At 44.4% G+C, this 19,217-nt stretch overlaps 8 non-coding genes across 8 annotated transcripts; all 8 read left to right on the top strand.

The window, feature by feature from the left end:
• The first annotated feature begins 4,758 nt into the window (after positions 1-4,758).
• On the top strand, positions 4,759-4,840 carry trnas-aga (transfer RNA serine (anticodon AGA)). The gene has a single exon. It is a non-coding gene; the product is annotated as a tRNA-Ser (tRNA).
• A 2,127-nt stretch (positions 4,841-6,967) lies between these two features.
• On the top strand, positions 6,968-7,040 carry trnar-ucg (transfer RNA arginine (anticodon UCG)). Its single transcript has one exon. It is a non-coding gene; the product is annotated as a tRNA-Arg (tRNA).
• A 1,407-nt stretch (positions 7,041-8,447) lies between these two features.
• trnas-aga (transfer RNA serine (anticodon AGA)) lies at positions 8,448-8,529 on the top strand. Its single transcript has one exon. It is a non-coding gene; the product is annotated as a tRNA-Ser (tRNA).
• Positions 8,530-10,656: 2,127 nt separating this feature from the next.
• Positions 10,657-10,729, top strand: trnar-ucg (transfer RNA arginine (anticodon UCG)). The gene has a single exon. It is a non-coding gene; the product is annotated as a tRNA-Arg (tRNA).
• Positions 10,730-12,136: 1,407 nt separating this feature from the next.
• trnas-aga (transfer RNA serine (anticodon AGA)) lies at positions 12,137-12,218 on the top strand. Its single transcript has one exon. It is a non-coding gene; the product is annotated as a tRNA-Ser (tRNA).
• A 2,127-nt stretch (positions 12,219-14,345) lies between these two features.
• trnar-ucg (transfer RNA arginine (anticodon UCG)) lies at positions 14,346-14,418 on the top strand. Its single transcript has one exon. It is a non-coding gene; the product is annotated as a tRNA-Arg (tRNA).
• A 1,366-nt stretch (positions 14,419-15,784) lies between these two features.
• Positions 15,785-15,866, top strand: trnas-aga (transfer RNA serine (anticodon AGA)). The gene has a single exon. It is a non-coding gene; the product is annotated as a tRNA-Ser (tRNA).
• Positions 15,867-17,993: 2,127 nt separating this feature from the next.
• Positions 17,994-18,066, top strand: trnar-ucg (transfer RNA arginine (anticodon UCG)). The gene has a single exon. It is a non-coding gene; the product is annotated as a tRNA-Arg (tRNA).
• Positions 18,067-19,217: the final 1,151 nt, after the last annotated feature.

Here is a 19,217-nt window from a genome sequence, read left to right as displayed (position 1 = left end):
AAACCTCCCCAACAGCAGTCGCAAAAACTCCCGAAAGGACATACGTTCCCGTCTGGTTCAGATGTAGATCGTCAATTTTCTTATAGTTCCACATTCCCCAGAACTGGTCACAAAATCCAACAAATCTGAAACCCGCCCTGCAGCACCATTCCTCAACTCACGTGTTCACCGTGCCGTTTTTTAATCATTTCTACGCTGGCAGTCACATGGCACTGGCAGTACTTCCAAGATTACTACCTTTGAGGTCCTCCTCTTTAATTTCTCTCCTAGATCCCTGAATTCTCCCTGCAGGTCCTCATCTCGTTTTTTTTAATCGTTGGTGCCTGTATGCACCAAGACAACTGGCTGTTCACGATCCCCTTTTCGAATGCTCTTCAGCCGATGGGCGACATCCCTGGCCTGAGCACCTGGGAGGCAACATAACTCTCCAGAATTGCTGATACTCCACAGTGAGTCCACCCGCAGCTCCAGAGTGGCCACGCGGTCAAACAAGTGATGCCGCTGGACACACTTCTTCCAAGTGTAAGTTTAGAAATCCCATACAAGGATTTGCAAGGTTTGCACTGCTTGGACATGAGAACGAAACTGAATAGGCTTCGTCAGATTCCCAGGAGCTTCAGTGCTTAGATATGGCCTCACAGAAGCTTATAAAATCATGAGGAAAACAGACAGAGTAAATAGTCAGGGAGCACTTCTTCACAAGGCACGCGAGTTCAAATCTACATTGCAAACGTTTAATGTGAGAGAGGAAAAATTTAAAAGGGATGTTGGGGACACATGTTTTTCACATAGAACTTTTGTGTGTGTGGAATGAATTGCCACATTTAGTGGTAGAGTCTGGTGCACTCACAACATTTCAAAGGCATCTGAATAGACAGGAAGACCTCGGAGAGATAAGGCACAAATATTGGCAGAAATGTATGGATTAATTTCGGTTATCTATTCAGCAAGGACAAGTTGGATCGCGGGATTTGTTTCCATGCTCGACAAGTCTGAGATGCTCCAGCCACCGGCAACAGTTTGAATACACCATTTGCCAAAAAAACGCATGATGTTTGTTCCTCAGCCAGGGTGTTTGGCTGTTTTGTTTGGAGGGTGGATGAGCCCAACCGATCCAGAGATGAAGGTTTTCCAGATATTTGCTGCCAATGACCATTCTTCTTGACACTTTCCCAAGTTCGCCATCAAAGATTTTGGCTGAAGAAAAATACCTCACATATCGCATTGCCCACTTTGCTCTCCAGCGAATCCAAAAACTGACACCTCTTATCGTGGAACAGAATCAAAACTGAAAAGGCAGTACATGATCAGACACAACAAAGCTTAAGTGCTGTCTGTGAGGCACTGTGAGTCGTCTCTGACATGAACTGCTCGCACAAATAACAACGAGGCAATTCCAAACCTACTGGAGATTTAGTGTATTGCCAAGTCCCAGAAAGTGCTCAAGTATCATAAAACAAAACACAACAACGAACCATTAAAAGTGAACATTTCCAATTATATCCGTGATTAAATTAGGCCATCAATGCGCCGGTGCCCCCATCTGATCGAGAGAGCCAATCACCTTTCTCCCTCACCAGGACAGTAATGAAGGAAATGAAAGTATAGCAACGTTTCACATCGCGATTGCCCACCTTTTCGCCACAGCATCAAAAAACGGTGAACAGATTCAATGCAGAATCTTCTTTCGAAATAACGGTGAAATAACTATGTCTATTCACTTTCAGAGTAAACGGGGAACAACGCAAGTTGTCTGGAATATGAATAACCAACATAAACTACTTTGGTCCCAGATTCTCCTGATGCACAGACTTTATTATGAAAAGGTGATTGCCCTACACCCAGAAATCTTCTGGCTGCCTTCTGTTTGCCCTGTCACATTAACCTTGTGCTGCCCTAATCGAATTTGTAGTTCTTGCCATTTGTCCGTATTGCTACTAGGGATAGCGTGTCGTGGCAACTCGTGACTGCCACACCAATTCTTTGCCAAAATTGGACAGTCCCGCAACGTGATTCGCAGTGCACGAACTTTGCAACGAGTATATGCCACGCTGCAAGTTAAAAAGCACGCTTCCATTTATTAAAGTAAGTTTCTGGGAACTGACAGACAGATTCCTCCTTACACACGGAATTATGACAACACATAAACCAACAGCCTCTCTCAGAGACAAGTGACCAATGCCCATCTTGTGCCGGACAAACGTAGTTGACAAGATTGCACGCAGGGACTGCACAGAAAACTGTAGAGGGAAGCAGACAGACGACCATCTACCTGCAGTCATGCAGTTCAGTTACCCTGTAAACCCCATGCACAGCTGTTCCTTGTAGGTACACACAGGGCACTGAGTGTCTCTGACTCCGGGACTTGGATCTCGGATTATATGACCGTCTGTAGCACTGGTTACTTCCTTGTGTGAGGTAACTCCCGATAGAACATATGTAAAACACGATAACTCATTGAGAAATACGTCCAAAATATTACCCAAGAGATGTATTTCTGTTGTGTTTCTAGTCCTGTTCCTGACATGACATCCAGCATTGTACTTATTGTGTGCTTCCAGACGGTTTGGTGCATGCTTCCGTGATCGCATTGTGTGCAGAAACCTGCGTTTTAACTGCAATTACGTGCGTTTGAAACCCAGGACCACCGGCCTCTATTTTGTTTTCCTCTTCTCGTGCGCAACTGCAACACAGCAAACGATCAATTAATATTGGAAATGACATACACAGGCGTGTGAAAAGTCCAGTTTCCGTGGCAATTATGCAATAGTTAGAGATTACTTTGATTCAGGAGATAAGGATGGAAAGTGTGTTTGGGTAGAGATGAGGAACATTGAGGAAAGAGGAAACCAGCCGGTGTAGCTTACAAGAACACTAACAGTAACCATAGTATAAAAAAAAGTACAGGAAAAAAATACCGCCTGTGAATGATAAAAGAAGGCAAGAATTATGGGAGACCTTCATTTCCCTTCTTCCTCTCCCGTTTGAATTGTAAAGAAACTTTGAAGAAAAACAATCGAAAAGTTATATATGCCCCATCGAACAGCGTGCGCCGAACCTTGGTCATTGACTACTGTAGATTAGAATACTTACAATGTGCAAACAGGCCCTTCAGCCCAGCAACTCCACACCGACCCGCCCGAGCCCAAATGCATTCCTCTCCTTTAACCCCGTCAATGTGGCACGGCCATTTCAACTAACAGGTACATTTTTTGACTGTGGGAGAAAACCAGAGCAAGCGCACGCAGCCACGGGGAGAATGTGCAAACTCCACACATTCAGTGCTTGAGACGGGAATTGATCCTGACTCGGTGGCATTGTGAAACAGCAGCGCTAAAGATGGTGTCAATGTGAGATGGGACATATTTGCCTTCTTTAATTGGCAAAAATCTCTGTCATTGTGAGCATCTGGAAAGACCAGTTCCTTCGCCAGAAAAAGAAATGAATAAGTCACTAACCTTTGTTTGTTTCATCTCCAATAATACTCAGATCAATAGCTCCCTTGATTACATTTGTGGGTGAAAATGGGCATGAGTTCCTCAAAAGAGTGACAAGTCGTTGTGGAAGTGTCATACATCTGCCCCATTATTGTGCCATTTAAGAACACAGGATAAAGTCATTGACATTTGCACTGGGAACTTTAGAACATACGAGACTTTGGGCCAAAGTTGGAAACTGCGACTGGAATAGATGGCTCTCTGATTGGCCGCAATGCAGGAATGGCCTTTTCCCACTTTGTAAATCTACGAAGACAAGTTGAAAATAATCTGCAACGAAAATGTTCATAAAGAGTGTTTTATTTACACTAAATACGATAGTATCTATCGCCTTGTCTTGTTATTTACTTGTGAAGATTCGGTACTCTCAGCACCGTGGCCCGGATCGTATTCCCGCTCATGGAATGGTTGTATTGTTCAGCTAACATATCGGTGTACCAGTACTTCTGCCGATTTTCCGATGCTAGCAGCTCATTGGTTTTGTCCAAAACATTATGAATGTTAACATAATACAAATAGCTGCAGTTGCTGGAAATCTGAGCCTAAAACGAAAATTGTTTGCGGAACGCAGAAAGACTGGCAACAGAAACATCGACTTTCCTGCTCCTCGGATGCTGCTGTGCTTTTCCAGCATTTTCTGATCTAAAATCAGGTTTCCAGCATCTGCAGTCCTCACTCCTGCCGAGTTCCTTCAGTGTCGCTGGTTCCCAATTCAAGAACTCCATCTCTGGCGGTTTCATATCTGTACCTCCATGCTGTGGAATTGAAGAGTGAAGAAAAGTAACTCACCCCCTCCATCTCTGGGGTAATTAGGGGCTGAAAGTGAATCGTATCACATTGAAGTATATCTACAAGCGACTTGATCTCTGTCTTTTATTGGGAACCATCTCTTTCATTGTAACCATCAGGAAAGACCATTTCGTTCGCTAAATAAAGAAATGAATATGTCACTAACCTTTGTTTGTTTCATGTCCAAGAATACTCAGATCAATAGCTCCCTTGATTACCTCTGCTGGTCATGTTCGCAAAGAGATCGAGCAAATTGCCAAGTGTGATTTTCCTTTCAATAAATAATTTTGACTCAATTTTGCTGCAAATATCTTTTCCTAACTTTGTGCTTTTCTTCTTTGACATTGGTGTCTCGCACCTTACAAATGACAGCAAAGGTATGAATGGAGATGGAAACATTTCACTCAAGTCAGCGGCAGCTTTCAATGAGATCACGACTGATTTGGTCAGTGCTCAGGGTGCGGTGCTGTCTGTAGTCATGGCCGAGTGGTTAAGGCGATGGATTAGAAATCCATTGGGGTTTCCCCACGGAGGTTCGAATCCTGCAGACTACGTTATCCGTGCTTTGCTGCTGGAACAATTCAAAGTTCCGAAAGCGTGTTTTGCAAACCAGGCCTGTAATTTGATGAGACTTGAGAAACTCGAGTTCTTCATCAGAAATGCTCCACATTTAAAACATTATCTCTGTTTCTCTTTCCAGATACACTGCTCGACACATCGGATTTCTGCAGTTGTTATTGAACGCCCTGAGCAGAAGTGCTGCTTTTCATTAGATTCCTTTAATCCCTTGTCCTCTGTTCTCTGACTCTGGTCATTGGCAACACTTCCTCTTGCTCGTCAGAGTGCTCATTCCCCACCGCTCCGTCTCCCATCATTACAAACAACCGCAGGAAATTGCCACTTAACCATCTTTGTTCCAAAGTGAAACTCACCAGCCTAGGAACTCTCTCCACCAAATGGGACTTCTCATCCCTGGACATGGAAAAGCCAGAGGATTGTGAAGAGATACTGTGAACATATTGTCAGTTGGCAGTTGGAAAAATGTTTAGGAAGCAAACCATATAATTTAGGCTCCAGCTTTGGAAATCTTGAGAAACTCTTTGGGAAATGGAATCACAGGAGATTGAAGAAGTGTAAATTGTCAGTCCGAGTAGAGGAAGGGACATTGACTCTGATGTTCTCGGCACAGGAATTGATCTGAGACATTGAAAGAATTCTCGCTCCCGTACGTGAGCAATACAAACTTCATCTGGACGGTGGGACAATGAAAAACTCTGGAACACTCAAGACAATATCCAAATATTGACTGAGATCACGACAGTACGAGTACGATAGATGGGTCAGTTTTTGTCCAGTGTGTGCGGGAGGGATTCCTGACACAGTATGTAGACATGCCTTCAAGGGAAGAAGCCACTTTCGATTTAGTACTGGGTAACGAGCCTGGCCAGGTTTTAGATTTGGAAGTAGGTGAGCACTGTGGAGACAGCGATCACAATTCTCTCAGGTTTACTTTCGTGATGGAAAGGGATAGGTGTACTCCACGGAGCAAGAGTTTCAGCTGGTGGAAGGGAAATCACGATGCAATGAGGTAAGATTTAGGAAGCGCAGAGTTGGGTAGGAAACTGTAGGGGGTGAGCACATTAAAAATGTGAAGCTTAGTCAAGGAAAAGCTCCTGTGTGTCCTCGATAAGTATGTACCTGTCAGGCAGGGAGGAAGATATAGAACGCGTGAGCCGTGGTTTACTAAGGAAGGTGGAATCCCTGGTCAAGAAGAACAAGAAGTCTTATGTTAGGACAAAACGTGAAAACTCAGTTAGAGCGCTCGAGGTTTCCAACGATCTCAGGAAAGACCTAAAAAGAGAGCTGGGAAGAGCCAGGAGGAGACATGAGAAGTTGTTGGCAGATAGGATCAGGGTTAACGCTAAGGCTTTCCATAGGTATGTCAGGAATAAAAGAATGACGAGAGTTAAATTTGGGACAATCAAGGATAATAGTGGGAAGTCGTGTGTGGAGTCAGTGGAGATAGAGGAAGCACTAAATAAATATTTTTCGACAGAGTTCGCTATAGATAATGAAAATGTTGGCGAGGAAGATACAGAGATACTTGCGTCTAGACTAGAAGAGATTGAGGTTCACAAGGAAGAGATATTAGAAATACTGCAGAGTGTGAAAATAGATAAGTCAGCTGGGCCGGATGGGATCTATCTGATGTTGTTTAGCAAATGCACTGCAGGAAGGTACAAATCAAGCTGATGCTAACAACGGCTCGTTTTGAGCCGCTAATTTGCAGTGAAGTGGCGGCGCCAATAAAAGGTGTCACGCAGCTCGTCTAATTCCACATCCTGAGCTCGAAATGAGCAGATGTCTCTCGCTGAGTTTCGGCAGGGTCTTGCTTAGACGACACCATGACACGTTTTCACTGGAGTAGATCATGAAATCGCGTCGTGAATGTGAATAAAACGATGGGCACTTCCAGCAGAGAAGGAGGCGACCCTGAAGCAGGCAGCTCTGGACAAATGTTTCTCCTTTGCCAGTGAAAGGCACTGCTTCACAAATTGGAAACTTCGAAGTGAAGCAGTGTTGGTGATTATCTTCGCTGCTTGTTCACCTTTTTAATTCTGATTCCGTGAAAGTCCATGGCATTACATGTCGACATTCTGCCGTGGCTGCGCGTGTCTATTGGGCCAGTAGCGTAATGGATAACGCGTCTGACTTCGGCTCAGAAGATTGTAGGTTCGAGTCCTACCTGGCTCGTGGGGAATGTCTCGCTTTAACCGTGCCCCTCGTTGACGCTCCCCTGCAAAGCCCTGCCGGGACGTCGCTTCTGTGCTTCCGCATTTAAAACTTGCATTTGTCTTATTGTCCATTTCAAATTCCAGCTCAACACAACGGAGACCTCTGTCGGTTTCGGGGTGCCTTTCTGTGTGTCTCCCTTTGTGGGTGAAAATGAGCATGAGTTCCTCAAAAGAGTGACAAGTCGTTGTGGAAGTGTCATACATCTGTGCCATTTAAGAACACAGGATAAAGTCATTGACATTTGCCCTGGGAACATTAGAACACACGACACTTTGGGCCAAAGTTGGAAACTGCGACTGGAATAGATGGCTCTCTGATCAGGCGGAATGGCCTTTTCCCACTTTGTAAATCTACGAAGACAAGTTGAAAATAATCTGCAACGAAAATGTTCATAAAGGGTGTTTTATTTACACTAAATACGATAGTATCTATCGCCTTGTCTTGTTATTTACTTGTGAAGATTCGGTACTCTCAGCACCGTGGCCCGGATCGTATTCCCGCTCATGGAATGGTTGTATTGTTCAGCTAACATATCGGTGTACCAGTACTTCTGCCGATTTTCCGATGCTAGCAGCTCATTGGTTTTGTCCAAAACATTATGAATGTTAACATAATACAAATAGCTGCAGTTGCTGGAAATCTGAGCCTAAAACGAAAATTGTTTGCGGAACGCAGAAAGACTGGCAACAGAAACATCGACTTTCCTGTTCCTCGGATGCTGCTGTGCTTTTCCAGCATTTTCTGATCTAAAATCAGGTTTCCAGCATCTGCAGTCCTCACTCCTGCCGAGTTCCTTCAGTGTCGCTGGTTCCCAATTCAAGAACTCCATCTCTGGCGGTTTCATATCTGTACCTCCATGCTGTGGAATTGAAGAGTGAAGAAAAGTAACTCACCCCCTCCATCTCTGGGGTAATTAGGGGCTGAAAGTGAATCGTATCACATTGAAGTATATCTACAAGCGACTTGATCTCTGTCTTTTATTGGGAACCATCTCTTTCATTGTAACCATCAGGAAAGACCATTTCGTTCGCTAAATAAAGAAATGAATATGTCACTAACCTTTGTTTGTTTCATGTCCAAGAATACTCAGATCAATAGCTCCCTTGATTACCTCTGCTGGTCATGTTCGCAAAGAGATCGAGCAAATTGCCAAGTGTGATTTTCCTTTCAATAAATAATTTTGACTCAATTTTGCTGCAAATATCTTTTCCTAACTTTGTGCTTTTCTTCTTTGACATTGGTGTCTCGCACCTTACAAATGACAGCAAAGGTATGAATGGAGATGGAAACATTTCACTCAAGTCAGCGGCAGCTTTCAATGAGATCACGACTGATTTGGTCAGTGCTCAGGGTGCGGTGCCGTCTGTAGTCATGGCCGAGTGGTTAAGGCGATGGATTAGAAATCCATTGGGGTTTCCCCACGGAGGTTCGAATCCTGCAGACTACGTTATCCGTGCTTTGCTGCTGGAACAATTCAAAGTTCCGAAAGCGTGTTTTGCAAACCAGGCCTGTAATTTGATGAGACTTGAGAAACTCGAGTTCTTCATCAGAAATGCTCCACATTTAAAACATTATCTCTGTTTCTCTTTCCAGATACACTGCTCGACACATCGGATTTCTGCAGTTGTTATTGAACGCCCTGAGCAGAAGTGCTGCTTTTCATTAGATTCCTTTAATCCCTTGTCCTCTGTTCTCTGACTCTGGTCATTGGCAACACTTCCTCTTGCTCGTCAGAGTGCTCATTCCCCACCGCTCCGTCTCCCATCATTACAAACAACCGCAGGAAATTGCCACTTAACCATCTTTGTTCCAAAGTGAAACTCACCAGCCTAGGAACTCTCTCCACCAAATGGGACTTCTCATCCCTGGACATGGAAAAGCCAGAGGATTGTGAAGAGATACTGTGAACATATTGTCAGTTGGCAGTTGGAAAAATGTTTAGGAAGCAAACCATATAATTTAGGCTCCAGCTTTGGAAATCTTGAGAAACTCTTTGGGAAATGGAATCACAGGAGATTGAAGAAGTGTAAATTGTCAGTCCGAGTAGAGGAAGGGACATTGACTCTGATGTTCTCGGCACAGGAATTGATCTGAGACATTGAAAGAATTCTCGCTCCCGTACGTGAGCAATACAAACTTCATCTGGACGGTGGGACAATGAAAAACTCTGGAACACTCAAGACAATATCCAAATATTGACTGAGATCACGACAGTACGAGTACGATAGATGGGTCAGTTTTTGTCCAGTGTGTGCGGGAGGGATTCCTGACACAGTATGTAGACATGCCTTCAAGGGAAGAAGCCACTTTCGATTTAGTACTGGGTAACGAGCCTGGCCAGGTTTTAGATTTGGAAGTAGGTGAGCACTGTGGAGACAGCGATCACAATTCTCTCAGGTTTACTTTCGTGATGGAAAGGGATAGGTGTACTCCACGGAGCAAGAGTTTCAGCTGGTGGAAGGGAAATCACGATGCAATGAGGTAAGATTTAGGAAGCGCAGAGTTGGGTAGGAAACTGTAGGGGGTGAGCACATTAAAAATGTGAAGCTTAGTCAAGGAAAAGCTCCTGTGTGTCCTCGATAAGTATGTACCTGTCAGGCAGGGAGGAAGATATAGAACGCGTGAGCCGTGGTTTACTAAGGAAGGTGGAATCCCTGGTCAAGAAGAACAAGAAGTCTTATGTTAGGACAAAACGTGAAAACTCAGTTAGAGCGCTCGAGGTTTCCAACGATCTCAGGAAAGACCTAAAAAGAGAGCTGGGAAGAGCCAGGAGGAGACATGAGAAGTTGTTGGCAGATAGGATCAGGGTTAACGCTAAGGCTTTCCATAGGTATGTCAGGAATAAAAGAATGACGAGAGTTAAATTTGGGACAATCAAGGATAATAGTGGGAAGTCGTGTGTGGAGTCAGTGGAGATAGAGGAAGCACTAAATAAATATTTTTCGACAGAGTTCGCTATAGATAATGAAAATGTTGGCGAGGAAGATACAGAGATACTTGCGTCTAGACTAGAAGAGATTGAGGTTCACAAGGAAGAGATATTAGAAATACTGCAGAGTGTGAAAATAGATAAGTCAGCTGGGCCGGATGGGATCTATCTGATGTTGTTTAGCAAATGCACTGCAGGAAGGTACAAATCAAGCTGATGCTAACAACGGCTCGTTTTGAGCCGCTAATTTGCAGTGAAGTGGCGGCGCCAATAAAAGGTGTCACGCAGCTCGTCTAATTCCACATCCTGAGCTCGAAATGAGCAGATGTCTCTCGCTGAGTTTCGGCAGGGTCTTGCTTAGACGACACCATGACACGTTTTCACTGGAGTAGATCATGAAATCGCGTCGTGAATGTGAATAAAACGATGGGCACTTCCAGCAGAGAAGGAGGCGACCCTGAAGCAGGCAGCTCTGGACAAATGTTTCTCCTTTGCCAGTGAAAGGCACTGCTTCACAAATTGGAAACTTCGAAGTGAAGCAGTGTTGGTGATTATCTTCGCTGCTTGTTCACCTTTTTAATTCTGATTCCGTGAAAGTCCATGGCATTACATGTCGACATTCTGCCGTAGCTGTGCGTGTCTATTGGGCCAGTAGCGTAATGGATAACGCGTCTGACTTCGGCTCAGAAGATTGTAGGTTCGAGTCCTACCTGGCTCGTGGGGAATGTCTCGCTTTAACCGTGCCCCTCGTTGACGCTCCCCTGCAAAGCCCTGCCGGGACGTCGCTTCTGTGCTTCCGCATTTAAAACTTGCATTTGTCTTATTGTCCATTTCAAATTCCAGCTCAACACAACGGAGACCTCTGTCGGTTTCGGGGTGCCTTTCTGTGTGTCTCCCTTTGTGGGTGAAAATGAGCGTGAGTTCCTCAAAAGAGTGACAAGTCGTTGTGGAAGTGTCATACATCTGTGCCATTTAAGAACACAGGATAAAGTCATTGACATTTGCCCTGGGAACATTAGAACACACGACACTTTGGGCCAAAGTTGGAAACTGCGACTGGAATAGATGGCTCTCTGATCAGGCGGAATGGCCTTTTCCCACTTTGTAAATCTACGAAGACAAGTTGAAAATAATCTGCAACGAAAATGTTCATAAAGGGTGTTTTATTTACACTAAATACGATAGTATCTATCGCCTTGTCTTGTTATTTACTTGTGAAGATTCGGTACTCTCAGCACCGTGGCCCGGATCGTATTCCCGCTCATGGAATGGTTGTATTGTTCAGCTAACATATCGGTGTACCAGTACTTCTGCCGATTTTCCGATGCTAGCAGCTCATTGGTTTTGTCCAAAACATTATGAATGTTAACATAATACAAATAGCTGCAGTTGCTGGAAATCTGAGCCTAAAACGAAAATTGTTTGCGGAACGCGGAAAGACTGGCAACAGAAACATCGACTTTCCTGCTCCTCGGATGCTGCTGTGCTTTTCCAGCATTTTCTGATCTAAAATCAGGTTTCCAGCATCTGCAGTCCTCACTCCTGCCGAGTTCCTTCAGTGTCGCTGGTTCCCAATTCAAGAACTCCATCTCTGGCGGTTTCATATCTGTACCTCCATGCTGTGGAATTGAAGAGTGAAGAAAAGTAACTCACCCCCTCCATCTCTGGGGTAATTAGGGGCTGAAAGTGAATCGTATCACATTGAAGTATATCTACAAGCGACTTAATCTCTGTCTTTTATTGGGAACCATCTCTTTCATTGTAACCATCAGGAAAGACCATTTCGTTCGCTAAATAAAGAAATGAATATGTCACTAACCTTTGTTTGTTTCATGTCCAAGAATACTCAGATCAATAGCTCCCTTGATTACCTCTGCTGGTCATGTTCGCAAAGAGATCGAGCAAATTGCCAAGTGTGATTTTCCTTTCAATAAATAATTTTGACTCAATTTTGCTGCAAATATCTTTTCCTAACTTTGTGCTTTTCTTCTTTGACATTGGTGTCTCGCACCTTACAAATGACAGCAAAGGTATGAATGGAGATGGAAACATTTCACTCAAGTCAGCGGCAGCTTTCAATGAGATCACGGCTGATTTGGTCAGTGCTCAAGACGCAGTCCCGTCTGTAGTCATGGCCGAGTGGTTAAGGCGATGGATTAGAAATCCATTGGGGTCTCCCCATGTAGGTTCGAATCCTGCTGACTACGTTTTCCGTGCTTTACTGCTGGAACAATTCAAAGTTCAGAAAGCCCGTTTTGCAAACCAGGCCTGTAATTTGATTAGACTTGAGAAACTCGAGTTCTTCATCAGAAATGCTCCACATTTCAAACATTATCTCTGTTTCTCTTTCCAGATACACTGCTCGACACATCGGGTTTCTGCAGTTGTTATTGAACGCCCTGAGCAGAAGTGCTGCTTTTCATTAGATTCCTTTAATCCCTTGTCCTCTGTACTCTGACTCTGGTCATTGGCAACACTTCCTCTTGCTCGTCAGAGTGTTCATTCCCCACCGCTCCGTCTCCCATCATTACAAACAACCGCAGGAAATTGCCACTTAACCATCTTTGTTCCAAAGTGAAACTCACCAGCCTAGGAACTCTCTCCACCAAATGGGACTTCTCATCCCTGGACATGGAAAAGCCAGAGGATTGTGAAGAGATACTGTGAACATATTGTCAGTTGGCAGTTGGAAAAATGTTTAGGAAGCAAACCATATAATTTAGGCTCCAGCTTTGGAAATCTTGAGAAACTCTTTGGGAAATGGAATCACAGGAGATTGAAGAAGTGTAAATTGTCCATCCAAGTAGAGGAAGGGACATTGACTCTGATGTTCTCGGCACAGGAATTGATCTGAGACATTGAAAGAATTCTCGCTCCCGTACGTGAGCAATACAAACTTCATCTGGACGGTGGGACAATGAAAACCTCTGGAACACTCAAGACAATATCCAAATATTGACTGAGATCACGACAGTACGAGTACGATAGATGGGTCAGTTTTTGTCCAGTGTGTGCGGGAGGGATTCCTGACACAGTATGTAGACATGGCTTCAAGGGAAGAAGCCACTTTCGATTTAGTACTGGGTAACGAGCCTGGCCAGGTTTTAGATTTGGAAGTAGGTGAGCACTGTGGAGACAGCGATCACAATTCTCTCAGGTTTACTTTCGTGATGGAAAGGGATAGGTGTACTCCACGGAGCAAGAGTTTCAGCTGGTGGAAGGGAAATCACGATGCAATGAGGTAAGATTTAGGAAGCGCAGAGTTGGGTAGGAAACTGTAGGGGGTGAGCACATTAAAAATGTGAAGCTTATTCACGGAAAAGCTCTTGTGTGTCCTCGATAAGTATGTACCTGTCAGGCAGGGAGGAAGATATAGAACGCATGAGCCGTGGTTTACTAAGGAAGGTGGAATCCCTGGTCAAGAAAAACAAGAAGTCTTATGTTAGGACAAAACGTGAAAACTCAGTTAGAGCGCTCGAGGTTTCCAACGATCTCAGGAAGGACCTAAAAAGAGAGCTGGGAAGACCCAGGAGGAGACATGAGAAGGTGTTGGCAGATAGGATCAGGGTTAACGCTAAGGCTTTCCATAGGTATGTAAGGAATAAAAGAATGACGAGAGTTAAATTTGGGACAATCAAGGATAATAGTGGGAAGTCGTGTGTGGAGTCAGTGGAGATAGAGGAAGCACTAAATAAATATTTTTCGACAGAGTTCGCTATAGATAATGAAAACGTTGGCGAGGAAAATACAGAGATACTTGCGTCTAGACTAGAAGAGATTGAGGTTCACAAGGAAGAGATATTAGAAATACTGCAGAGTGTGAAAATAGATAAGTCAGCTGGGCCGGATGGGATCTATCTGATGTTGTTTAGCAAATGCACTGCAGGAAGGTACAAATCAAGCTGATGCTAACAACGGCTCGTTTTGAGCCGCTAATTTGCAGTGAAGTGGCGGCGCCAATAAAAGGTGTCACGCAGCTCGTCTAATTCCACATCCTGAGCTCGAAATGAGCAGATGTCTCTCGCTGAGTTTCGGCAGGGTCTTGCTTCGACGACACCATGACACGTTTTCACTGGAGTAGATCATGAAATCGCGTCGTGAATGTGAATAAAACGATGGGCACTTCCAGCAGAGAAGGAGGCGACCCTGAAGCAGGCAGCTCTGGACAAATGTTTCTCCTTTGCCAGTGAAAGGCACTGCTTCACAAATTGGAAACTTCGAAGTGAAGCAGTGTTGGTGATTATCTTCGCTGCTTGTTCACCTTTTTAATTCTGATTCCGTGAAAGTCCATGGCATTACATATCGACATTCTGCCGGCGCTGAGCGTGTCTATTGGGCCAGTAGCGTAATGGATAACGCGTCTGACTTCGGATCAGAAGATTGTAGGTTCGAGTCTTACCTGGCTCGTGGGGTATGTCTCGCTTTAACCGTGCCCCTCGTTGACGCTCCCCTGCAAAGCCCTGCCGGGACGTTGCTTCTGTGCTTCCGCATTTACAACTTGCATTTGTCTTATTTCAAATTCCAGCTCACCACAACGGAGACCTCTGTCGGTTTGGGGGTGCCTTTGTGGGTGAAAATGAGCATGAGTTCCTCAAAAGAGTGACAAGTCGTTGTGGAAGTGTCATACATCTGTGCCATTTAAGAACACAGGATAAAGTCATTGACATTTGCCCTGGGAACATTAGAACACACGACACTTTGGGCCAAAGTTGGAAACTGCGACTGGAATAGATGGCTCTCTGATCAGGCGGAATGGCCTTTTCCCACTTTGTAAATCTACGAAGACAAGTTGAAAATAATCTGCAACGAAAATGTTCATAAAGGGTGTTTTATTTACACTAAATACGATAGTATCTATCGCCTTGTCTTGTTATTTACTTGTGAAGATTCGGTACTCTCAGCACCGTGGCCCGGATCGTATTCCCGCTCATGGAATGGTTGTATTGTTCAGCTAACATATCGGTGTACCAGTACTTCTGCCGATTTTCCGATGCTAGCAGGTCATTGGTTTTGTCCAAAACATTATGAATGTTAACATAATACAAATAGCTGCAGTTGCTGGAAATCTGAGCCTAAAACGAAAATTGTTTGCGGAACGCAGAAAGACTGGCAACAGAAACATCGACTTTCCTGCTCCTCGGATGCTGCTGTGCTTTTCCAGCATTTTCTGATCTAAAATCAGGTTTCCAGCATCTGCAGTCCTCACTCCTGCCGAGTTCCTTCAGTGTCGCTGGTTCCCAATTCAAGAACTCCATCTCTGGCGGTTTCATATCTGTACCTCCATGCTGTGGAATTGAAGAGTGAAGAAAAGTAACTCACCCCCTCCATCTCTGGGGTAATTAGGGGCTGAAAGTGAATCGTATCAAGCGACTTAATCTCTGTCTTTTATTGGGAACCATCTCTTTCATTGTAACCATCAGGAAAGACCATTTCGTTCGCGAAATAAAGAAATGAATATGTCACTAACCTTTGTTTGTTTCATGTCCAAGAATACTCAGATCAATAGCTCCCTTGATTACCTCTGCTGGTCATGTTCGCAAAGAGATCGAGCAAATTGCCAAGTGTGATTTTCCTTTCAATAAATAATTTTGACTCAATTTTGCTGCAAATATCTTTTCCTAACTTTGTGCTTTTCTTCTTTGACATTGGTGTCTCGCACCTTACAAATGACAGCAAAGGTATGAATGGAGATGGAAACATTTCACTCAAGTCAGCGGCAGCTTTCAATGAGATCACGGCTGATTTGGTCAGTGCTCAGGACGCAGGGCCGTCTGTAGTCATGGCCGAGTGGTTAAGGCGATGGATTAGAAATCCATTGGGGTTTCCCCACGGAGGTTCGAATCCTGCTGACTACGTTTTCCGTGCTTTGCTGCTGGAACAATTCAAAGTTCAGAAAGCCCGTTTTGCAAACCAGGCCTGTAATTTGATTAGACTTGAGAAACTCGAGTTCTTCATCAGAAATGCTCCACATTTAAAACATTATCTCTGTTTCTCTTTCCAGATACACTGCTCGATACATCGGATTTCTGCAGTTGTTATTGAACGCCCTGAGCAGAAGTGCTGCTTTTCATTAGATTCCTTTAATCCCTTGTCCTCTGTTCTCTGACTCTGGTCATTGGCAACACTTCCTCTTGCTCGTCAGAGTGCTCATTCCCCACCGCTCCGTCTCCCATCATTACAAACAATCGCAGGAAATTGCCACTAAACCAGCTTTGTTCCAAAGTGAAACTCACCAGCCTAGGGACTCTCTCCACCAAATGGGACTTCTCATCCCTGGACATGGAAAAGCCAGAGGATTGTGAAGAGATACTGTGAACATATTGTCAGTTGGCAGTTGGAAAAATGTTTAGGAAGCAAACCATATAATTTAGGCTCCAGCTTTGGAAATCTTGAGAAACTCTTTGGGAAATGGAATCACAGGAGATTGAAGAAGTGTAAATTGTCAGTCCGAGTAGAGGAAGGGACATTGACTCTGATGTTCTCGGCACAGGAATTGATCTGAGACATTGAAAGAATTATCGCTCCCGTACGTGAGCAATACAAACTTCATCTGGACGGTGGGACAATGAAAAACTCTGGAACACTCAAGACAATATCCAAATATTGACTGAGATCACGACAGTACGAGTACGATAGATGGGTCAGTTTTTGTCCAGTGTGTGCGGGAGGGATTCCTGACACAGTATGTAGACATGCCTTCAAGGGAAGAAGCCACTTTCGATTTTGTACTGGGTAACGAGCCTGGCCAGGTTTTAGATTTGGAAGTAGGTGAGCACTGTGGAGACAGCGATCACAATTCTCTCAGGTTTACTTTCGTGATGGAAAGGGATAGGTGTACTCCACGGAGCAAGAGTTTCAGCTGGTGGAAGGGAAATCACGATGCAATGAGGTAAGATTTAGGAAGCGCAGAGTTGGGTAGGAAACTGTAGGGGGTGAGCACATTAAAAATGTGAAGCTTATTCAAGGAAAAGCTCCTGTGTGTCCTCGATAAGTATGTACCTGCCAGGCAGGGAGGGAGATATAGAACGCGTGAGCCGTGGTTTACTAAGGAAGGTGGAATCCCTGGTCAAGAAGAACAAGAAGTCTTATGTTAGGACAAAACGTGAAAACTCAGTTAGAGCACTCGAGGTTTCCAACGATCTCAGTAAAGACCTAAAAAGAGAGCTGGGAAGAGCCAGGAGGAGACATGAGAAGTTGTTGGCAGATAGGATCAGGGTTAACGCTAAGGCTTTCCATAGGTATGTCAGGAATAAAAGAATGACGAGAGTTAAATCTGGGACAATCAAGGATAATAGTGGGAAGTCGTGTGTGGAGTCAGTGGAGATAGAGGAAGCACTAAATAAATATTTTTCGACAGAGTTCGCTATAGATAATGAAAATGTTGGCGAGGAAGATACAGAGATACTTGCGTCTAGACTAGAAGAGATTGAGGTTCACAAGAAAGAGATATTAGAAATACTGCAGAGTGTGAAAATGGATAAGTCAGCTGGGCCGGATGGGATCTATCTGATGTTGTTTAGCAAATGCACTGCAGGAAGGTACAAATCAAGCTGATGCTAACAACGGCTCGTTTTGAGCCGCTAATTTGCAGTGAAGTGGCGGCGCCAATAAAAGGTGTCACGCAGCTCGTCTAATTCCACATCCTGAGCTCGAAATGAGCAGATGTCTCTCGCTGAGTTTCGGCAGGGTCTTGCTTAGACGACACCATGACACGTTTTCACTGGAGTAGATCATGAAATCGCGTCGTGAATGTGAATAAAACGATGGGCACTTCCAGCAGAGAAGGAGGCGACCCTGAAGCAGGCAGCTCTGGACAAATGTTTCTCCTTTGCCAGTGAAAGGCACTGCTTCACAAATTGGAAACTTCGAAGTGAAGCAGTGTTGGTGATTATCTTCGCTGCTTGTTCACCTTTTTAATTCTGATTCCGTGAAAGTCCATGGCATTACATATCGACATTCTGCCGTGGCTGTGCGCGTCTATTGGGCCTGTAGCGTAATGGATAACGCGTCTGACTTCGGATCAGAAGATTGTAGGTTCGAGTCCTACTTGGCTCGTGGGGAATGTCTCCCTTTAACCGTGCCCCTCGTTGACGCTCCCCTGCAAAGCCCTGCCGGGACGTCGCTTCTGTGCTTCCGCATTTAAAACTTGCATTTGTCTTATTGTCCATTTCAAATTCCAGCTCACCACACCGGGACCTCTGTCGGTTTGGGGGTGCCTTTGTGGGTGAAAATGAGCATGAGTTCCTCAAAAGAGTGACAAGTCGTTGTGGAAGTGTCATACATCTGTGCCATTTAAGAACACAGGATAAAGTCATTGACATTTGCCCTGGGAACATTAGAACACACGACACTTTGGGCCAAAGTTGGAAACTGCGACTGGAATAGATGGCTCTCTGATCAGGCGGAATGGCCTTTTCCCACTTTGTAAATCTACGAAGACAAGTTGAAAATAATCTGCAACGAAAATGTTCATAAAGGGTGTTTTATTTACACTAAATACGATAGTATCTATCGCCTTGTCTTGTTATTTACTTGTGAAGATTCGGTACTCTCAGCACCGTGGCCCGGATCGTATTCCCGCTCATGGAATGGTTGTATTGTTCAGCTAACATATCGGTGTACCAGTACTTCTGCCGATTTTCCGATGCTAGCAGGTCATTGGTTTTGTCCAAAACATTATGAATGTTAACATAATACAAATAGCTGCAGTTGCTGGAAATCTGAGCCTAAAACGAAAATTGTTTGCGGAACGCAGAAAGACTGGCAACAGAAACATCGACTTTCCTGCTCCTCGGATGCTGCTGTGCTTTTCCAGCATTTTCTGATCTAAAATCAGGTTTCCAGCATCTGCAGTCCTCACTCCTGCCGAGTTCCTTCAGTGTCGCTGGTTCCCAATTCAAGAACTCCATCTCTGGCGGTTTCATATCTGTACCTCCATGCTGTGGAATTGAAGAGTGAAGAAAAGTAACTCACCCCCTCCATCTCTGGGGTAATTAGGGGCTGAAAGTGAATCGTATCACATTGAAGTATATCTACAAGCGACTTAATCTCTGTCTTTTATTGGGAACCATCTCTTTCATTGTAACCATCAGGAAAGACCATTTCGTTCGCTAAATAAAGAAATGAATATGTCACTAACCTTTGTTTGTTTCATGTCCAAGAATACTCAGATCAATAGCTCCCTTGATTACCTCTGTTGGTCATGT

Source organism: Chiloscyllium punctatum, chromosome 13 (assembly GCF_047496795.1).
Source record: "Chiloscyllium punctatum isolate Juve2018m chromosome 13, sChiPun1.3, whole genome shotgun sequence".
In the NCBI taxonomy this organism is placed as follows: Eukaryota; Metazoa; Chordata; class Chondrichthyes; order Orectolobiformes; family Hemiscylliidae; genus Chiloscyllium; species Chiloscyllium punctatum.
Note: the sequence above shows the minus strand (reverse complement) of the source record. Positions and strands in the feature narration are given on the sequence as shown.